We start from the raw sequence: 20,337 nt of genomic DNA on the forward strand, positions 1-20,337 counted from the left end.
GTATTTTACAGAAAACAATATTCAAGAAGTTATTAAAAATCCACGAAAAACAACGTTAATCGCGTTCTTCGACCTATGCAAAACGGACGAATTTGCAAAAACGTTATTATATCATAAAGTTCCAGAGTACTATACTTGGAACAATAATACATTTATGAGAAGAAAAAGAGGGCAAGATGTCGAAGGACATCCTGGTATAAAAAAGGATTCGGCTCTTGGAAGAATTTATACAATTCATCCAAATCAAACCGAGTGTTTTTATTTGCGAATGTTATTGCACCATGTCCGAGACCCAACTTCTTTTGAGGTGTTAAGAACGGTAAACGGTGTGATTAATCCTACATTTAAAGCGGCTTGCCAAGAACGTGGACTTTTGGAAAATGATGACCAATGGAAAAACACACTCGCTGATGCCGTTGAATTGCAATCGCCGAGAGGATTAAGAGAATTATTTGCAATTATTTTAGTATTTTGTCAGCCGTCGCGAGCAGTCATATTGTGGGAAACATTTAAATTAAATTTATGTGAGGATATTTTACACAAAGAGCGTTGTAGATATAATGACACAACCTTAACATTATCAGATGATATCAGTAATAAAGGTCTAATTAAAATAGAGGATGAGGTTGTTAGACTAAGTGAGAAATATTTGGTAGATTACGGTTTAATGTTACCAATACATAACCAAGAAAATGCCATAAACTCATTTGACGTGATTTTAGGATGTTCATATGATACGAATGAGTTAGAAGAATATGTACGTAACAACCTTCAAAAATTAGTAATTGATCAAAAAATGGCATTTGACAAAATTATGGATAGTGTGAACAATAATTTAGGAAAAGTATTATTCCTGGATGCTCCTGGAGGAACTGGTAAAACATTTTTATTAAATTTAATAATGGCTAATGTGAGATCAAAAGGGGAAAGGGTTTTGGCTGTAGCATCGTCAGGTCTTGCAGCAACTCTGCTTAGTGGCGGAAGAACGGCACATTCAACTTTTAAATTACCAATAAACGTATTTCAGGAAAAAGAAACAGTGTGCTCAATACGTAAAAATGGAACACTTGAGAAAATAATACAGGAAACAGTATTAATAGTGTGGGATGAGTGTACGATGAGTCACAGAGCCCACATCGAAGCAATCGATCGAACCCTAAGAGATTTAAAATCATGTAGCAAAGCAATGGATGGAGTGACATTTGTTTTTGCAGGGGACTTTCGGCAGACATTACCAGTTATTCCAAGAGGAACAAGAGCAGATATTATAAAGGCATGTTTAAAATCATCTTACATGTGGAATTTTATAGAAAAATTAAATTTGAGAACCAATATGAGAGCACATCTTGGGAGAGGGGACTTCGAATTTTCACAGCAATTAATAAATATAGGAGAGGGAAAAATAATCAATGAAAATGGTTACATAAATATTGACGAGAAAATAGGAAAGGTTGTAAATACTATAATCGAATTGATTGATGAAGTTTACCCTGATATTGAAAATTTAGTAGAGAAATCTTATAATTGGCTATGTGAAAGAGCAATTGTATCGCCAAGAAACGCATCAGTGGAGGAAATAAACAACATAATTTTGGAGAAGATAAATTGTGAAAGCCGAGAATACAGATCCATTGATACCGTCATTAATAATGACGATGTAGTACACTATCTCCAAGAATTTTTAAACGCACTTAATCCATCAGGTTTTCCAATGCATTATCTGAAACTGAAAATCGGAATATCAGTAATGTTGTTGCAAAATTTGAATCCACCGAAATTATGTAATGGCACTAGATTACAGATCAAAAATATGTGCAACAACATAATCGAAGCTATTATCCTTACTGGTCCAGCAGCAGATGAACTCGCCTATATACCTCGAATCCCCATGATTCCAACGGATTTGCCATTTCAATTTAAACGACAACAGTTTCCAATTAAAGTGTGCTTCGCAATTACAATTAATAAATCACAAGGACAGACGTTTAAATATGTTGGAATTGATTTGCGTGGGGAATGTTTTTCACATGGACAATTATATGTTGGATTATCTAGGACTGGAAATGCAGAAAATCAATACATTTTACTACCAGCAAACAGGAAAACGAAAAATATTATTTATCCAGAAGTTTTGTAAGTTTAAAATGGAACAATCAAAAATAAAAAGAAATTTGTATGAAGGATGAGTGTGAGTTAAAGTGTTGCAAACATATTTTTGGGAAATAAAGCAATTTAATTAAAAGAAAAGTTTCGTACAAAAGTTTAGTGTCAAAGTCAAAAAGGATGTGTACCCGTGCAAAATGGAAAAACGCACACGCACACGCACACGCTCACGCACACACACACACACACACACACACACACACACACACACACACACACACACACACACACAAGAGGTGTAAATCCGACCAGGCAACCTCCACGTGGTACATCTTGGGTAATGCTAATGCCGGCGGTATTGACACAAAACTGAGGTACGGCATATTATATGCAAAAATGCTTTATTTTCGAAATATAAGTTTGTAATATTGAAAATTAAAAAATAGCAAAAGCTACGTGTATGAGAGCCATGCATATGAGGTCGCGAGCGAAGCCGCGGGGCATGCTAGTATTATATATAAGTATTATATACATATATTTATATATACATACATATATATATATATTGTATATATATAGTTTATTTATATTTGAATTTATATATATTTATGTCGAATTAATCGTGCGTTGAAGCCATGAGTCAGTTCTACTCGCAAAAAAATTTTTTTTAAATATCCCTCCATTTTTAAAGTTTCGCGTTTAATTTTCAATTATTTATTATCACTCACATCAACTAGGGGAGACCGGAGCGGAGTCATCACTACAATTATCTCGAAATCTGTATGTTGTGTGAACTCGCCATTAATATTGTAAACACTACTTATTGTGCCCATGTGACCAACGGAGTTTAGTGAAATTATATGCCATGTTGTGATTTCCATTAAGGCAAACGTGTTTTCGGAGGTCAAAAGTAAAATTTTTTGCGCGTCGAAAATTTTAAATATTTTAAATATTATTTTCTCTCCGAATCTCGAGATAAGTGATTCTGAAGAGTAATGCATGCTGAACACGAATCCAGTGATAATATTTCATGAGCAATCAAACTTAAAATCTGTGTCCTGGGCGAAGTCGTCACCAAGCCATATCATGGAGGTTTCGGGCGAAAATCAAAGTCAAAGAAGCAGCAGTGGTCAGATTCCGGCAAGGACTTGGATAATATGTGTTGCGTGTGCTCAGAGATGACAGAATATAGAGCTGACGAGAAACAGTGCATTTCGTGCGAGCGTGGGGCACATAAGTGTGTGCGCTTTTCTTGTAATTATTTTTCGCCATCGTGTTTTTAATTAATGTTTCTATTTTTTTATTAAAAAATAATTAATAAAATGTTTCCTATCATTTTTTATGATCGAAATTATAAATTTTTATTTAAAATTCAGTCCGAGAATGGAGTGATGACTCCGTCTCGGCAATTTTGACATTTCAATTTTTGCACCTTTGTCGTTTTCACTTTATACCAGTTGAATAAAGCGACGTAGACCAAAAATGTCCTTATAAATTTTGTAGTCAAGGGTTCACTCTTTACAACGGTATACCATATTTTACTAAATTTATTTGTTTTGTTGTTAAAAATCGGCATCGAAAAAATAGTGACGACTCCGCCCCGGTCTCCCCTATACTTAAAACTAATGATTTAAGCAGAAAAGTTCGAAATTTATCCGCTGCAGACACAAATTTTGGCAATTTCCAAACTGCGCACTATTACCCGCCACTTTCATTTTTGCCCGACTTTGCATAGTCTTAAATATCGCTCGATAAATATTTAACAACAAAATTATTATCAAGTATGAGTTCACATACTTGTAGGCAAACGTTTAAAGGTTCCATAGCTGCATTTAAATTAATTTTAACTATAAAAGCCATTTTGTACCTATTAACAGATTTACCTTAGATGCGCACTATTATCCCACTTTCCCCTACTGTCTATATACACATATCAGCAAATTAAAGTAAATGTACCAATGCCTGGACACGTACATATGTCTGGATACTTTTATCATTTTAGTCCTTAAATAAGTTATAACGGAAAATTAAAATAAAAAATCAAAGATAAAAATATTTTTCTTGTATTATATTTTTATCTTTGATTTTAATTCGCATTATACTTATTTAAAAACTAAAATGATAAAGTGTCCAGACATAGGTCTTAAGGGGGAACCTCATGTAAAACGCTGAAGACAAGGCAATTTTCTGGAATTTTTTTTAAAGAGACATTAAAATGAAACTTATTGAAACTTGGGTAATGGTTTTAGCAACATTTGTAGATGTAAAAAAATATTTTTTTATTGCAAAATTCTTTATTTATAAGTAGCAACAAAGCCTATTTTCAAAGGCCGCGGCGCCGGACTTCACAATTGGCGTGCAGCATTGCGCCTGCAATTAATCACTGAATCAAAAATACAAAATCTTTTTACTTTTATTATAAGTTACCATTGTCGGTAAACCTATTTGTTCAGTAAAAAATGCAAAATTGAAAAGATAACAGGACTTGGAAAAAAAATTCGATTTTTGTGGAAAAAATGTTGGCTTTAATTATGCAATAAAAGTTATTTAATTTGATAAAATGACTAAACAAGTAGGTTTACATACAATGGGATTTAGTTATCTACATGCATGCCAAAGGGCAAGTCGATTGGTCGAATAGTTTATGAGTAATCTTGCACGCCAATTTGAAAAACATGGTTTTGAGAAAAACGCGTTTAAAGTTTCAAGTTCTCGGAGCGCGCGCTTTACTTGCGTAACGCTCAGGTATAAAATCGCCTATTTCAAGTTCGAATTTCGCTCTGGAACTTTGGGAACATATTCTAAAGATATTATACTAATGATTTATGCAATAAAAATTTTTTCGATTTTTTTGACCGGTTACATGAGGCTCCCCCCTTAAGTGTCCCGACATTGATACATTTACCTTACTTACCTGATACAAACTATTATAACTATTATAACTTAAAGTATTTTGTTCATACTTTTTAATAAATAACGGCTAAACTTTTGTAAGTTCGTCAGAACCATGTCCTTGATAATATACATTACCCTTATGGAAAAATACACTCAACTTTTGGTGTTAACCGTTAAAAAAACACCATAAAAAAACCCTTAAAGTTGGGTGTAATTTCGGACCGCCAATTGAAGGTTAACCATCATTTGAAGGTTAATCTTCAATTGGCGGTCCGAAATCACACCCAACTTTAAGGGTTTTTCTTTGGATAATGGTTAGCCTTCAAGTGATAGTTAACCTTCAATTAATGGTTAATCTTTAAAAATGACGGTATAAATCCTAAAAATATGAACCCTCAAATGAAAGTAACAAATATGGCGTCCCAATGAGAATCTCTTAAGGGCTCCGCTCGCTGAACCGGACTCCTCGCCTCGACCCTCCCTCTCGGACGCTAGCTGCCGCAGCTCTCCCTTTCCTGGCGGTGAGCTCTCCCTGGTGATCCGACTCTCGCTCGGTTGATCTCCAGAACACGCGCCGCAACGATCAATCCGTCAAGAAAGAGGTAACGAACTCGACACGTTCGAAGAAACGCAAGCAAGTGCGGCAATGACACCTAACGAGTGAGGAAGGAGGTGGGGGCTTTTTGAGAGTGGCGACTCGCGCGTCGCGCCATCTAATGTGAAACGATCGAGCGTTGTAAAACGCGAAAAGAATTCGAGCGCAATATCTGAACAAATTATTTAATTTTTAATAAGTCCAATTATTAATATTTATTTTCATAATTGAACTTATTTTTTATTTTGATAAATGTAAATACAAATATCTTATTGTATTAATATTTAATATTAATAATTTAATTAGTTGCTTAATTTAACTTCTTGTTTAATAAATGAGCGGATGTAGTACTGAAAATGTACCTATTATATAATATTTTAATTTTCAAAATTGTCAAATTACAAACAGGAATTTTGTTGTGACTTTTACAGTTATAAAGTAACTATTTAATGGAAACGGAAGCCTAAAAAAATTAATATTGTAACGCAATTATTATAATGCTCAAAAAATAAAATATTTACATTATCCATGTCTGCCAATACAATATAATTTTTTATTCATATTGTATTCTATATAATGGCAATGTTATTATATATTTGACAGGCAAATCAAAATAGCTTCGAATCGACATCGAAATGATGAAATATCGATGTCTTAACAGAAAATACATAATTTGCCTGTTTACAGTCTGGCGCGATGAATGTATGTCACAAATAATCTCTTTTTTTTTTAAATGTCATATAGCACAAACATCGAAATAAGCTTCAAATTTCGAGCATTATTTCGATATGATGTAATATCGATGATTTCGACGTCAATTAGACGTCGATTCGATGGGTCATTTCTCGCTGGGAACGATTAGTATGTCCCAATAATTACTTTTTAACCATTCTATTTACAAATAATAATTATTATTATGTTCATAAATGTTACATTTAATGGGTTTCCTGTTAGAAATATTTAACTTAATGCTTAAAATATTAAAATAAAGCTTGAACAAATTTCAAATGGAGACCCATGATTGGTCGCATGCAATCCGCGCTGCTCTCGATACGCTTCATGAGTACCTCGGGACCGTGAATCTGCGTAACGAAAACAGCGGAACGCTTGTGATTGGTAAAGGCTCTCGTTCCGCGATTTTCTGCGTACGCCGTTCCGCTGCATGAGTTTGCACCCTTAGGTGTCATGGCCGCACTTGCTTGCGTTTCTTCGAACGTGTCGAGTCCGTTACCTCTTTCTTGACGGATTGATCGTTGCGGCGCGTGTTTTGGAGACCAACCGAGCGAGAGTCGGATTACCAGGGAGAGCTCACCGCCAGGAAAGGGAGAGCTGCGGCAGCTAGCGTCCGAGAGGGAGGATCGAGGCGAGGAGTCCGATTCAGCGAGCGGAGCCCTTAAGAGATTCTCATTGGAACGCCATATTTGCTCTTTCATTTGAGGGTTTATATTTTTAGCGTTTATACCGTCATTTTAAGGATTAACCATTAATTGAAGGTTAACTATCACTTGAAGGTTAACCATCATCCAAAGAAAAACCCTTAAAGTTGGGTGTGATTTTGGACCGCCAATTGAAGATTAACCTTCAAATGATGGTTAACCTTCAATTGACGGTCCAAAATCACACCCAACTTTAAGGGTTTTTCTATGGTGTTTTTTTAACGGTTAACACCAAAAGTTGAGTGTATTTTTCCATAAGGGTAGGTCATTGAAATTGGTGAGGTTACCCTTAAGGGGATCCTATAGCCATCTGTATTACCGACAAAATTACCATTTTCGTAGTTCTAGTCTTTCGTCGCATTAATTTGACAGAATTGAACATGCTTCTCCACGATTGCAGTACATATATCAATGATCCCAGGAAACTTTAATTTTATATGAAAAACGAGAAGTAATTACAAAATTACAGATTTCCTTACCCACTTTTATCTCAATATAGCGTCTCAAATTGTAGACGAGCTGTCAACTCATCATAACATGTACTTCATATAACAGTTACACAGTTTGTACGAACGATGAAAGCAAGTTTGCTAGGGTTGAACTGCACGAAAGAACATTGTCAAATCGAGATTAGGAGTCTAATATAAGAGTACAATACGTATTACAATTTGTGCGTATGTGTGCGTACTATAACCTTGTCTATCCTTGTTTATATCCTTGTCTATACAAGAATAGATATAGGTAACATAGAAAACAATCGAAATTATCGACATCGTTGGAGTTCGGCCTTTGCTATAAGGTCCCCTTAATCTAGACATTTACCTAAATTCCTTCCTTTTTTTTAGAAAATAAGATAAAACTTCATAATTAGAGCCTATACAAGAAATCAATTGGGAAGAAGGTAAATTTTATCTATTCTTGCCCCCTGAATACTGTTGATAAAATTTGGAGGTCGCTTGTATTTTTTAAGATATCGTCATAAAAATGAGAAAAAATGCGATAAACTTTTAGTATTAGGGAACCACCCTCAATTTCCATAATTTTGTAATATATTGTCAAGGACATGACCCTGAGTAACTTTTTCTTATAACAAAATCGGTGGTTATTGCTAATTTAAAAAAAAGTTTGAAAAATATACGAATTTGTGTCAATGCTAAGGGAAGTAATTTGCTAATATGTGTATATAAACAGTACACATATATGCGGGGGAGGGGCTACCCCTCTTCCCTCGCAGGCAGGGTAGAGGTGGACCTCGTTTCGCCTGAAAAGTTGAAAACCCGAACCGTACAATGATAGACCTCGTTTCGCCCTATAAGCAGAGGTGGGGTAGGGTGGGATGGACCCTCGCTTTGCGTAGAAAGTATAATGCTGTCCAGAAAACCATTCATGCGAAGCGATGTCGACCTCACCCTACCCCACCTCGGCTTATAGGGCGAAACAAGGTCTATCATTGTATAGTTCGGTTTTCAACTTTCCACGTTAACTGATGAGGTCCACCCCCACCTACCCATACTTGTGGGGGAAGGGCGGTAGGTTACATGTGTACTGTCTACACACATCAGCATACATATCAGCAAATTACTTCCCTTAGTATTGACACAAATTCGTATATTTTTCAATTATAACTTTTAAATAAGCAATGACCGCCGATTAAGTTATAAGAACAAGTTACTAAGGCTGAGTTTCCACTGTGCGCGTCACGCGTCGCGTCATCTGTCGTTAACCAATCTAAACATCCCATCACAAATAATGTAATAGAATAGGATGTTTTGATTGACGCGACGCGTGACGCGCTCAGTGGAAACTCAGTCTAAGAGTCATGTCCTTGATAACATATTTCAAAATTATAGGAATTGGGGGTAGCTCCCTAATACTAAATATTTACCGTATGATCATACATGTGGTGATCCACCCACACAACAATTAGGTTGGGTTAGGTTAGTTTTTTTGGAGGTGGAGCCCCCCCCTCGCAGGGGCAGAACCCGCTGTCTATATACGGTATCATAAAATTATATACTATTATTCATTATATTTTCTTTGCTAATAACTTTGTAATAAGTAACGACCCCCAACTTTTATCAACAGTTTTGGATTCAGGGGGCAAGAATACATCAAATTTACCTCCTTCCAATTGATTTCTCGTATAGGCCCTAATTGTGGAGTTTTACCAATATTCATCACAAGGGAAATAATGTTAAAAAATATATAAAGGATACAGGGAAAAAATGATACTACTTTTTGTCAAAATTGATCTGATCATGTTATCTTGTAGCATTTTCAAAAAACTTTCATAATTCTTATCCGGTTTGATCAAGAACAGTTACAATTCAATAGAAAGAAGACCGAAAGATGTACCATGCTGAGAAAAAAACGATCATAATCCACGCGCTTGTTGGTATGGTAAGAACCATAGAGTCCAACATACAAATGTAAACACTAACAAGGAGAACTTGGTAACGCTGATATGAACCATACATTAACAGTTTATAGGAAAGGGAATTTTCTGAGTATACATATACCTAAAATAATATTGATTATTGATGTAAGGAAAAGTTAGTTGTTAATTAATATATACTTTTTATTCATCAAATTTTTAACGTTATATTGTATGAAAAATCAATAAAAAATTTTGACTATTTAAAAATTTGTTTTTTAACCCATTCACTGCTTTAGAGAATACTCGCACGACGATATCGCCCGTCAGACGCTTTGAACGAGAATACTTGCGCGACGATATCGCCCGTCAGACGCTTTGAACGAGAATACTTGCGCGAGCAATATCATCGCGTGAGTATTCTCGTCCAAGGCAGTTAACCCTTTCGGTACTGAGAGTGACTATAGTCACTGTCCACATGCTGCTCACTGCGGCCGATCAACTTGAAATGTTAACTTAAAATGCTTCTGTTGATAAATTTTTTAAATTGTTTTTGTTATTGAGTTTTATTACATATAATAATTGAAGGCGTTAAACGTCGAGTGCCTAGCTCTCTCGGCCGAATCGCGTATATCGGCAGATCGACGCTTCGGCCACTGGAGAGCCGTTTGCGTCCCGGTCGCTCCGGCTACTAGAGGACCGTTCGCGTCCCGGTCGCTCCGTACAGAAAGGGTTGATGCTTCTTTGCTTATAAATAACAATGATCTATACTCGATGTTGAAATCTTTTTTGTTATTAACTCTTAAATGGTTAGCGAATAGTCAATAATATTTTAGGTATATACTCAGGAAATCCCCCCTTATAAACTGTAAATGTATCTACAATCCACATTCCGTAGTTCCCAAATTCTCCTTGTAAGTAAACACTATGCATTCCGATGTTCACTGCCAGTACTTATATTTCAATAGCTTCCTAAGATATTTTGAAACTTAAAATTGCACTTTTCTTGAAATTACTCTGGATGGACATTAATCATTTTTCTCCTGTATCCTTCATACGAAATCAATATTTTGGCTCTCTTATGTAATCATTTTAACTTTGTGACTTTTTCAATATGCTCAATTATTTTAACACCTCTTTATCTGATCTTACTATAAGTATTAAATGGAAGGGTAAAAACCACAGTGGTATAAGTAAAAATTTTCAAAATATTTTCTCGTGTGCATAGATGCAATCTGTACAATATATAAATTGCATCTATGCACACGAGAAAATATTTTTAAAAATTTGACTTACACCACTGTGGTTTTTACCCCTCCAAATGTAAATAAACAGATAGCAGAATTTGAAAAATAACACTGCGTAATTAGGAATTCCTCTTTGTATTTAATAAATATTTGTATTTTCTGTTTTCGAAAATGCTTTTCAGTAATTTTATTAAATTTTTGTATTTTTGAATCTCCAAATATTTAAGATAGTTGCCTCGCGAGTACAATCCAAAATTGTATACTCTAAGGCTTATATTATCAGTTCACTTTTATCGATAAAAGCGCGCTTTTATTTCTGAAATGCTATAGTATATGTAACGTGAACTACAGCATCTCAGAAATAAAAGTGCGCGTTTATCGATAAAAGTGAACTGAGAATACGGGCCTAAGTCGACGTCAAAAAATCCAACTACCTATGGTTACAAGCTGAAAACTTTTGGATAGTTCTGTCCCTCACATAGAACAAAAGACTGTTCTTTTATTTTTCGTCTTCAGTCGCTCCTTCACGTCGAAAAATCGTGAAAATTCAGGTCTATTTATTATTGTATTTCTAAAACTAAACGTTCAATATTTGATTTTTTTTTTACTAGTATTCCTAAAGTGTCCTTCTACTATATATTCGTTTTTCATCACTTTCTTGTTGTTCGTTCTAATTATTAAAATTCAAAATACGAGACTTTCGTATATGCAATGCACGGAAAAGGTGCAATTTTTGATAGCGATTATCTCGCGTTCGGAACGGTCAATTACTTTGAAATTGTACAAACGTGTAGATATCACATTTATTAACGTATAGTTAAATTTTTCTTGCCTATCGATTCACGAGACAACTACCTTAGCAATTTTCATTTTTGCATCATTACGCTATATTAAACTTCTTTTGTTTTTATATCCTCTTTTTCTTTTAAAATCCTTGAATCCTTCAATTATCGGATCTTTGTATCCGCAAAATCATAATCGTCCTACAAGCTTCGTCAGATTCTTGCAACAATCCAGTTATAATTATATATGTCGTAGGCGAATAGTTATTTTAGAAAAATAGCTTTTGACTAGTCAAATGCTATTCAAATAGGCAAATGGTATTCAGCGAAACATGCATTAATGTATTTCAAGTAAGTACACATGTAGACGGGGGAAACCCTTCCCCCGCATAAAAACTAATCTAACTCCAAACCTATTTCTAAAAACGGTAAATATTTATTATCAGGGAGCCACCCCCAACTTCCATAATTTTAAAAAAGTAATGCTGTGAAGGTTTTAGTTGCGGGTCGTTGCTTATTAAGAAGTTAGATAATTCTTTTTCTGGCGGACGAATCATTGCACTACCCGCTGCCCCGCCTCTCGCGGGACTAACACCCCGCGTTAAAAACGCGCCAGTAGGGACAACCGGGGGGTTTTTAGTTGGTGAAAGTCCAACATAACCGCCCGCCCCCACCCCGGGGGGCGGGGATATCCGTACGGATTTTCCCCGCGTCAAAAAAAAAAAAGAATAATTCTTTAGAAAAACTTACACAGCTCCTTACCTCAAATGTTGATAAAATTATGGTCATTCGACACGTTTTTGAAACGAAAGAATGTTGTGTGAGTGGAAAAGTGTATACATGGATGCAGTGGGTGCCGGGGGGCTCCATCCCCGCAAAAAACTAATCTAACCCAACCCAACTGTTGGGAAAGATGTTTACCAAGAAAGCCGCAAAAAAATATCAAAATTCGGAAAAAGTCCTATTCTGAATAATTACCTACAATTTATTTCCATTTTCCTAAAAAGCGTTCAGGCAAATACTATTTGCCTAGGAAAATAGCATTTGAACACAAATAAACGGACGAAAGCCATTTGACCAGGCAGATAGCATTTGCCTAGTCAAAAGCTATTTTCCTAAAATAACTTTGCCTACGACATATATATATATATACACACATATATATATATATATATATATATATATACATACATACATACATACATACATACATACATACATACATACATACATACATACATACATACATACATACATACATACATACATACATACATACATACATACATACATATACATGTATTACTTATCGGCGTTAACATTAACACATTTTGGAATTATTTATAACAAAATTTTCTAATTTGTTTTTTCATCTTTTTGTACTCTGTACCATATTACTCGGTTCTAGGAAGAAATCTCCCCGGAAAAATCCTCTCCGGAAATGAGCTCCCGGGAAAATCTCCCCGGAAAAAATCTCCCCATCCAAAAATCCAATAATACTATATTTTAAATTGTGTGTGGCATTATTTGTGGGACTCCACTACCGTTAAACTAGATACATAATGTGCCTTGCAAACCACATGCGTGGGCTTTCCACGCGTGGAAAATTGTAAACCCATGTGGCACCTCGTTTCGCGTGGAAAGTGTATGCGTGGAGGCAGTAGGTTCCGCCCCCCTGCGGAGGGCTCCACTATCATTAAACTAGACACATAGTGTGCCTTGCAAAGCACATGCGTGGGCTTTCCACGCGTGAAAAGTTGTAAACTCATGTGGCACCTCGTTTCGCGTGGAAAGTGTATGCGTGGAGACAGTAGGTTCCGCCTCCCTAAAAAAAATAGGTTTGTAAGGCGAAACGGGATTTATTCCACACTCATGTGTCTAGTTTAAGGGGATCCTATAGTGGCAGTCGTTACCGACATTTAGTTAAATGAGTTAAACTTTTAATTGGCTTTACGGAATTGCAAAATTCTTTTACAGAATTGAAGTACGTACAAAAATGTAGGTCTGTCTGGTCGACTTTACATCAAAAACAAAAAAAATTAAAAATTTGAGCACATACAGCTGTCACTGACGACAATATTTGCTTATACAAAAATACTACAGGTTACATATACAAAATGATATACGGTCAGACCTAGGGAATACATTTCAGAACAATATCGTGCAATTAGAACTAAGATTGAAAGCCTAGAAAAAAAGATTACTTCTTTTAACTTTTATATGTGCAAAAGCACATTCAGGTTGATAGGATAAGCAGTATTGCGTGTAGCGAGAGATGGCGCAGCAATCGAACAAAGACAGATGCCTCTCGTTAGACAAGGACAGATATAGATATATAACATAGAAAACAGGATTAGAAATGTTGACATTATCGACGTCGAGGAAGTTCGGCCGACGCTATAGGATCCCCTTAACGGTAGTGGAGCCAAGTTGGAAAAAAAATGATCAAAAGTTTTATAGCAGAGATAGATGTAAAGTGTTGTATGGGTGGAAAAGTACATCCGTGGTTGCAGTGGGTTCCGCTCCCCTGCGGGGGGCTCCACCTAAAAAAAAACTAACCTAACCCAACCCATTTGTTGCGTGGGTGGACCACACATCGCTCATGTAATACAACAGCGTCATAACTCAAAAAATAGAAATTTTTAGTTATTTATACAGTTCGAATGGTCTTTGTATAAACTTTAAACTGGTAGACCGTCATATCTGTAACTTAAAAAACTCGCCATCAGAGAGCGTTAGTGTCGTTCTTGTCATTGCGCTTTGTAATAATTCGAAACTTTAAATTGCGTTTTTTAGAAAATAAAGTTTTTTGACTTATGACGTTGTTGTATGTGGTTAAAACCAAATTGTGGTATTGTGTGTGTATTGTGGTTAAAACCAAAAATACTATTGGATTTTCAAATGGGGATATTTTTTTGGAGATTTTTTCCGGAGAGATTTTTCCTGGGGGACAGAATGACGGTTACGTCATAATCAGGATCACGAATAGGATCCTCGCCGATCTTCGCTTATATATTCATTTAAGGATGTATGTGTGACAAATCAAATCCATTACCAAAAATCTAAAAATTTCATAGATTGTTCTATTATTACGTCTAAGTATCTGTGTAAAATTTCAGCACAATTCTCTTACTGGTTTAAAAGTTATTGTAATTAAGGATGTATTGGAGGTATTTCAAATATATTCAGAAAGTGCTGTAAATTGTTTCTAAATTAAATTAAAAATACTCTGTAAAATTTTGAAGTTATTTAAGAGTTATTTAAGTTTAAAGTTGATAAAATTAACATTATCCCTTATAGAGAATCGACACTTTGCTGTAAATATAAATAAAATATAAATAAACCATTAAGATATTTCTTAAACTTTTTTTATGTGTAAAACATACATCATTAATATTGTATTTTAAGTTTCAAAATTTTTTGCCACAAAAAAATTTTTTTTATTGTTTAAACAATACTAATTATTTAAATAACAAAAAATCATACTCAAACTGTTAACGGTAATCCCTTCTAACATATAAAAAATGTTGAGTTGTTTAACATACATGCAAAGTCTTCAATCAAGAAAACAAAATTATACTACATATAGCTATAGGTAAAACATCCTTAATAACAGTCACTACTGTCACAGCTTTGTTTGTTTGTATTTAAAGAAATTCGAAATAAATAATGTCGTTGTAAGGCGTATTTTACAATTAAAAAAAAAGTCGTTTACAATATGTACAATCAACATAATTCAGATAACAGTTTTTATATATATTCTTATGCACATTTATTTGCGCAGCAACACGCGATATAATAAATTAATTCTTTGTAGAACTATATAATCGCAATTCAGTTTATATGCAAAAACCATAATTAATTAACATTTAATTATCAATAATCCTATTTATATATTTTATTAATAACACACATCAAGTATGTTAATCACTTTATATGTTTCCTAGACCCTCACTGAGACACGCATTTAGGGATATAGTAATATCAATTCTTGTATATTTATTTTCTTTCTTGCATTTCTTATTTAAAGTTTCTATTAAATTTATTTATTTATCCATTGACATAAATATATGAATATTGTTATAATAAAATGTATTGGTAATTTTCCAGCTGCTTTTCTTCTACGATATTTTCTTTACTCTATCTTTCTTTTTATACAATTAGTTGTAATTATTCGGTGTATACAAGATATTCTAAAAAAATATGAGATTCAAAGTTCTTTTATTTTTCCGTTAATTGAAAAACGTTGGTCCATATTCTGGTTAATGTTGTATTTAGAGTTAAATCTGGTCAATTGTGAATCTATTTACATAATTTAATGTGACTAACATATTAAATAATATAATTTAATAGTAAAAGTATCACACATTTGAAGGAAAATAAAAAAGGAATATTTGATAGAATTTCAAATTAATGATATCAATTAAAGATTACATTGATTTGTCTCTTTAAACTATATTTTCTTACGAATAAAACTATTGGTACATGTATTTTTAGAATATCTTATATACTTCTTAGGCATACAGTTTTAAACATGTTATTATTTATTATGGAAGATCAACACAGTAATATCTTACAAAAAAATAATCTACAACAAGAGGCTTTATATGATCGATCATTTTTATTTTTATAAAGCTTCAACCTTTGGTTCTGCCTTCATTTCTACAATAGCTCTACAACGATATTGCATACCTTAATTTTTCTTCATTCAATTTTGTGTACTTCATTAAAGTTAAATAAAAACATGTTATTGTTTTTATTTATAGATCTGCAGTATTTATTTACAATGTAAATAATTGAAAAGATAGCCAAAGATTACGAGATATGGTCGTGAACCATTTTGATAAAACCATAAGTCTGAGTATATCGCTGAGCATATGCATTAAGAATCTATTATTAAAGAAAGAATGTAATTTTAAATTAGTTAAGAAATTATGATAAACAACGATTGATGGAGTGCAAGAATCCTAATTAATGTTTATATTTAAGATTTCATGGTATTGAATACCATGAATACTATATAATACTGTAAACAATATCATAGTTTCTTGATTGATTTATATAAAAAATTTTGAAATCTAAAGATATGTAGAAGCAAAAAATTAGAGATCCAAGGATTTACTTATCCTGTGGAATATGTAGTCACAAACATGATATACGGGATTCAAATTTGTGACATTAAGGATTATTGAAATTAGGGATTTATTTAAAAAATATAAAAAATTTTGAAAAGAATTTTTGAATTTTTATATTCTTAAATTCTTTCTTAAATCCTTAGATCCGCGACTATTCAAATTTTTCGAAATTGTCGAATTTTTATCACCGAATTTTATCACTTTCAAATTTTTCTCAATAATATAGATTCATAATCCTTTATATTGTTTGATTTTTAAACCATTTGATTCGTAAATCTCAAAATTCTTTCTTCGATTTTACGGTCTTAACGCTTTAAGACTTCTAAATTTTTGCATAACTTTTGACATTCAATATCTTTGGTTGTGTTTTACTCGACTTCTATTTTGCCGAATCTTTGTTTAAATATTTTAATTTCCTTCTTCTCCCTTATTTTATATTTTGATAAATTAATATAAATAATAAAAAATAATACATGTATAAAAAAAATAATTCGACAATAACAATTTATTATACATCTGCATGTTCTGAATTAATATTTTTAATAACAAATAAACATATCTTAAACGCAGCAGTACGCTACTTTAATACCAAATAAATAATATGTATTAAATCGGTTATTTAAGTAAAATAACATGTAAAATATGATATAATATCTAATCGAGAAAAATACTTCGTGCATTTATCTAATAGAGAATAAACGATATAAACTTTATCCTATGTGAAGAACGTTTTCAATTGTTGCACCGAGAAGGTAATTACCTAAGATTTATAGATTCACAGATTCTTAAATCTTTGAATTTCTAACATGTCGGGCTTTCAATTTTGCGGATTTTTAGATTCTGGGGAATATGGGAATGTATGTGGCAAAGAAACTCTACCACTTGCAAAAATCACAGATATACGAAAATGACATAGATATGAAATTACTAGTAAAATTATATAATTAGAATTTTTACATTTTGAGAAAATATCAAAATGTAAAAATAATTCATATTCCATAGAACCAATTTAAAAAAATCCAAGATGATGAAATCTGTGACTCATTTTATCGAAGTGTATAAACTAATAAAATACAAGTGCAAAGCATAAGCATCAGTTAGGTTGTACCGATGTATTCATATGAGCTAAAGTGATCATCATAATACCCACATGTTTTACATAGACATTTAAAATGGCATTAGTATCTAATAGAAACAATCGTATAATGTTAATCGTCTCTTTCTCCCCTTCACTCCATTCTCTTCTTCTTTCTGATCTAAAATGTTTATCATTTGAAGAAAAAAAGAACTTTTTAGCTCAGAACACAAATGCTTTAATATGTAAAGCTTAAAGAGAGTTGGCTTAAAGAGTTCATACTACCATATTTTATAGATACATTTCATGGAGAATTATTACATCATCATTATCTTGTAACAAAATTCATGTAGCGACTCATACCACGAGAGAACAAATGGTCTATTTTCATTTATATGAATTCCTTTTCATCTGCTTTCATGTTGCGTCGAATGATATTGATTGTTCCCATTGCGTAATAGATATACAATAAAACGTGAAATCCCAATAACACTTGGAGAAACAATAGAGAGTAACATTGCAACAGCATCGATGACGTAGTTGTTACTAAAAAGCGACAAGAATTAAATATAGGCAGGAGAAAGGTTTAGGGTGAGGCGAGAAATGACATTGTTGCGTATCGTTGCACGCGTTGTTCTTGAGCTCTTGATTATCTGGATAACCATGATGCGACAGTCGTGACAGACAACAACGGCGACGCCGCGTAACCGTTCCGCCGCCATACGCTGCTCCACACTCGGTCCGCTCGAAGTGGAGAATGTCTTTGTAGTTGAGAGAGCAGCGGGACTGCCGCCACCCTTGTAACATCTACGCAAAGCATTAAAATTATTCAAGTAAAATATGAATAAGTAAGATGCCATTTAACACGTCGGTCGCAGTACTTATGAGATATAGTTTCTAACTTCGAGATAGCGCTGTAGTCAAATGATAAGCAGTTGAATCTCCCTCCACGTAACCTTATCTCTTAAATTATGGTTTTGCACAGTTGCTTCTCATAATCAAGAGTCATTCATGGATATTCAAAAATAAAAAGTTAATAATCAACTCGAATATGGTAATAGTTTAATTAGAATATGGTAGTATGAGAGATACATGCGAGAATTGTATATGCAGTAAAAACTGTCTACATTTAACCGCCGAAGCCGTATAAGGTTCTTCCTTGGCGCTTCAGGACATAGACAACGTCCATGGCAGTCACAGTCTTTCTCTTTGCATGCTCGGTGTAGGTAACCGCGTCACGAATAACGTTTTCTAGAAACACCTTCAGTACACCACGTGTTTCCTCGTAAATTAATCCGGAGATACGCTTGACGACCACGACGTGCCAAACGACGAATGGCCGGCTTGGTGATACCCTGGATCAGGGATCGGCAAAAAAAATTTCCATTTTTCGTTCTTTAATTACTCACGAAATGAGCAATAAAACCAAATTAAATGTTTAAATAATCAGCAAATTAGTAATTAGTCACAAAAAATTACTAATTGCTTAAAAATTAATATTTAGGCAAAAGTAAATTACCCATTACTCAAAAAATGAGTAATTCGTTAGAGAAGAATTTTCCATTACCTGAAAATTAGTATTTAGGCGAACATAAAATAATTTTTATTTACAAATTGATAATTAGTAGACATAAATTTTTTTATTATTAAAATAATTAATAGTTCGTCAAAATGAATTAGAGTAGACCGGGGCACGTTGTCACATCGGCTTTATTTAAAAAACTAATAACCAGAGGGCAGCACCCGTCATTCCCAAAACGTGTTAGGCCCAGTTCAACAGTGGCCAGTTAGCTTAACTAGTAGTTAACTTTCACTCTCTGTCTATTTCTAACCTCAAAGGTTAGAAAGAGACGGAGAGTGAGAGTTAACTACTAGTTAAGCTAACTGGCCACTGTTGAACTGGGCCTTAGTGTATGCCCATCTTTGGTGTGTTTACAGTGTTGAGATTGCTCCAGCCGTGTTGACGTAAAATCAACTTGAAAGTTTTTTGCGACCGTAAGTAAAATTTTATTGTCTAATATTTAACGTACTGGACATGAAGCTTATGTTTTTTCAGAATAGACCTTTATATTATCTTAAAGTATGTACTTTTACCTACCGCGTGCAATACCTAACCTTATGAATATCTAAAACGTGTCGGCCATGAGGCTGTTTGGAGTAAAAAAATGCCCTCGGGGCACGTTGTCACGAATTTTAATGTCATAGGTGCAATTGGGATATGGTGCGCTCCTACAAACGGAAAACTGCGAGAGCCGCAGTAGTCGATCTAGAAGTAATTCGTCTTGCTGTTAACGATCAATAAGTTGCGCATTCGAGTGGAATTCTTGTATTTAGATTAAGACGAAAACTTCGTGCTTTTTGTACTTTTTTGAAATAAAATAAATGTTTCTGTGAAGGATTTTACTTTTTTACATTGCAGCGCACTATAATATATTGATATTTACGTTGAATACAGTTTGGATAACATTTTGCATGCAATTACATTTGATGTGACAACGTGCCCCGGTCACGGGGCACGTTGTCACAAGCGACCTGTCATTATTTATTGTTATGTAACAACTGTAGAGTAACAATCACACAAAATTCGATACTGTCCAATTGAAGCTGAGGGTTCACTCGAAATTTTGGCATATCACAGTACTCTCAAATATTGAATGTAAAAAATACAAAAAATATTGAAAAAAATGTGTGACAA

The 20,337-nt window shown here is 33.8% G+C and overlaps 1 long non-coding RNA gene across 1 annotated transcript in view; it reads right to left on the reverse strand.

Moving 5' to 3' along the window:
* Positions 1–7,492: 7,492 nt before the first annotated feature.
* The window catches only part of LOC139780876 (uncharacterized), a 38,910-nt gene continuing 26,065 nt past the window's right edge, over positions 7,493–20,337 (reverse strand). Inside the window, exon 3 of the long non-coding RNA XR_011720365.1 lies at positions 7,493–18,449. This is a non-coding gene — a long non-coding RNA (uncharacterized lncRNA). The remainder of the gene's footprint in view (positions 18,450–20,337) is intronic.

Source organism: Temnothorax nylanderi, unplaced genomic scaffold, assembly GCF_030848795.1.
Source record: "Temnothorax nylanderi isolate EJ_2023f unplaced genomic scaffold, tnyl_v1.0 TNYL_tig0302_pilon, whole genome shotgun sequence".
In the NCBI taxonomy this organism is placed as follows: Eukaryota; Metazoa; Arthropoda; class Insecta; order Hymenoptera; family Formicidae; genus Temnothorax; species Temnothorax nylanderi.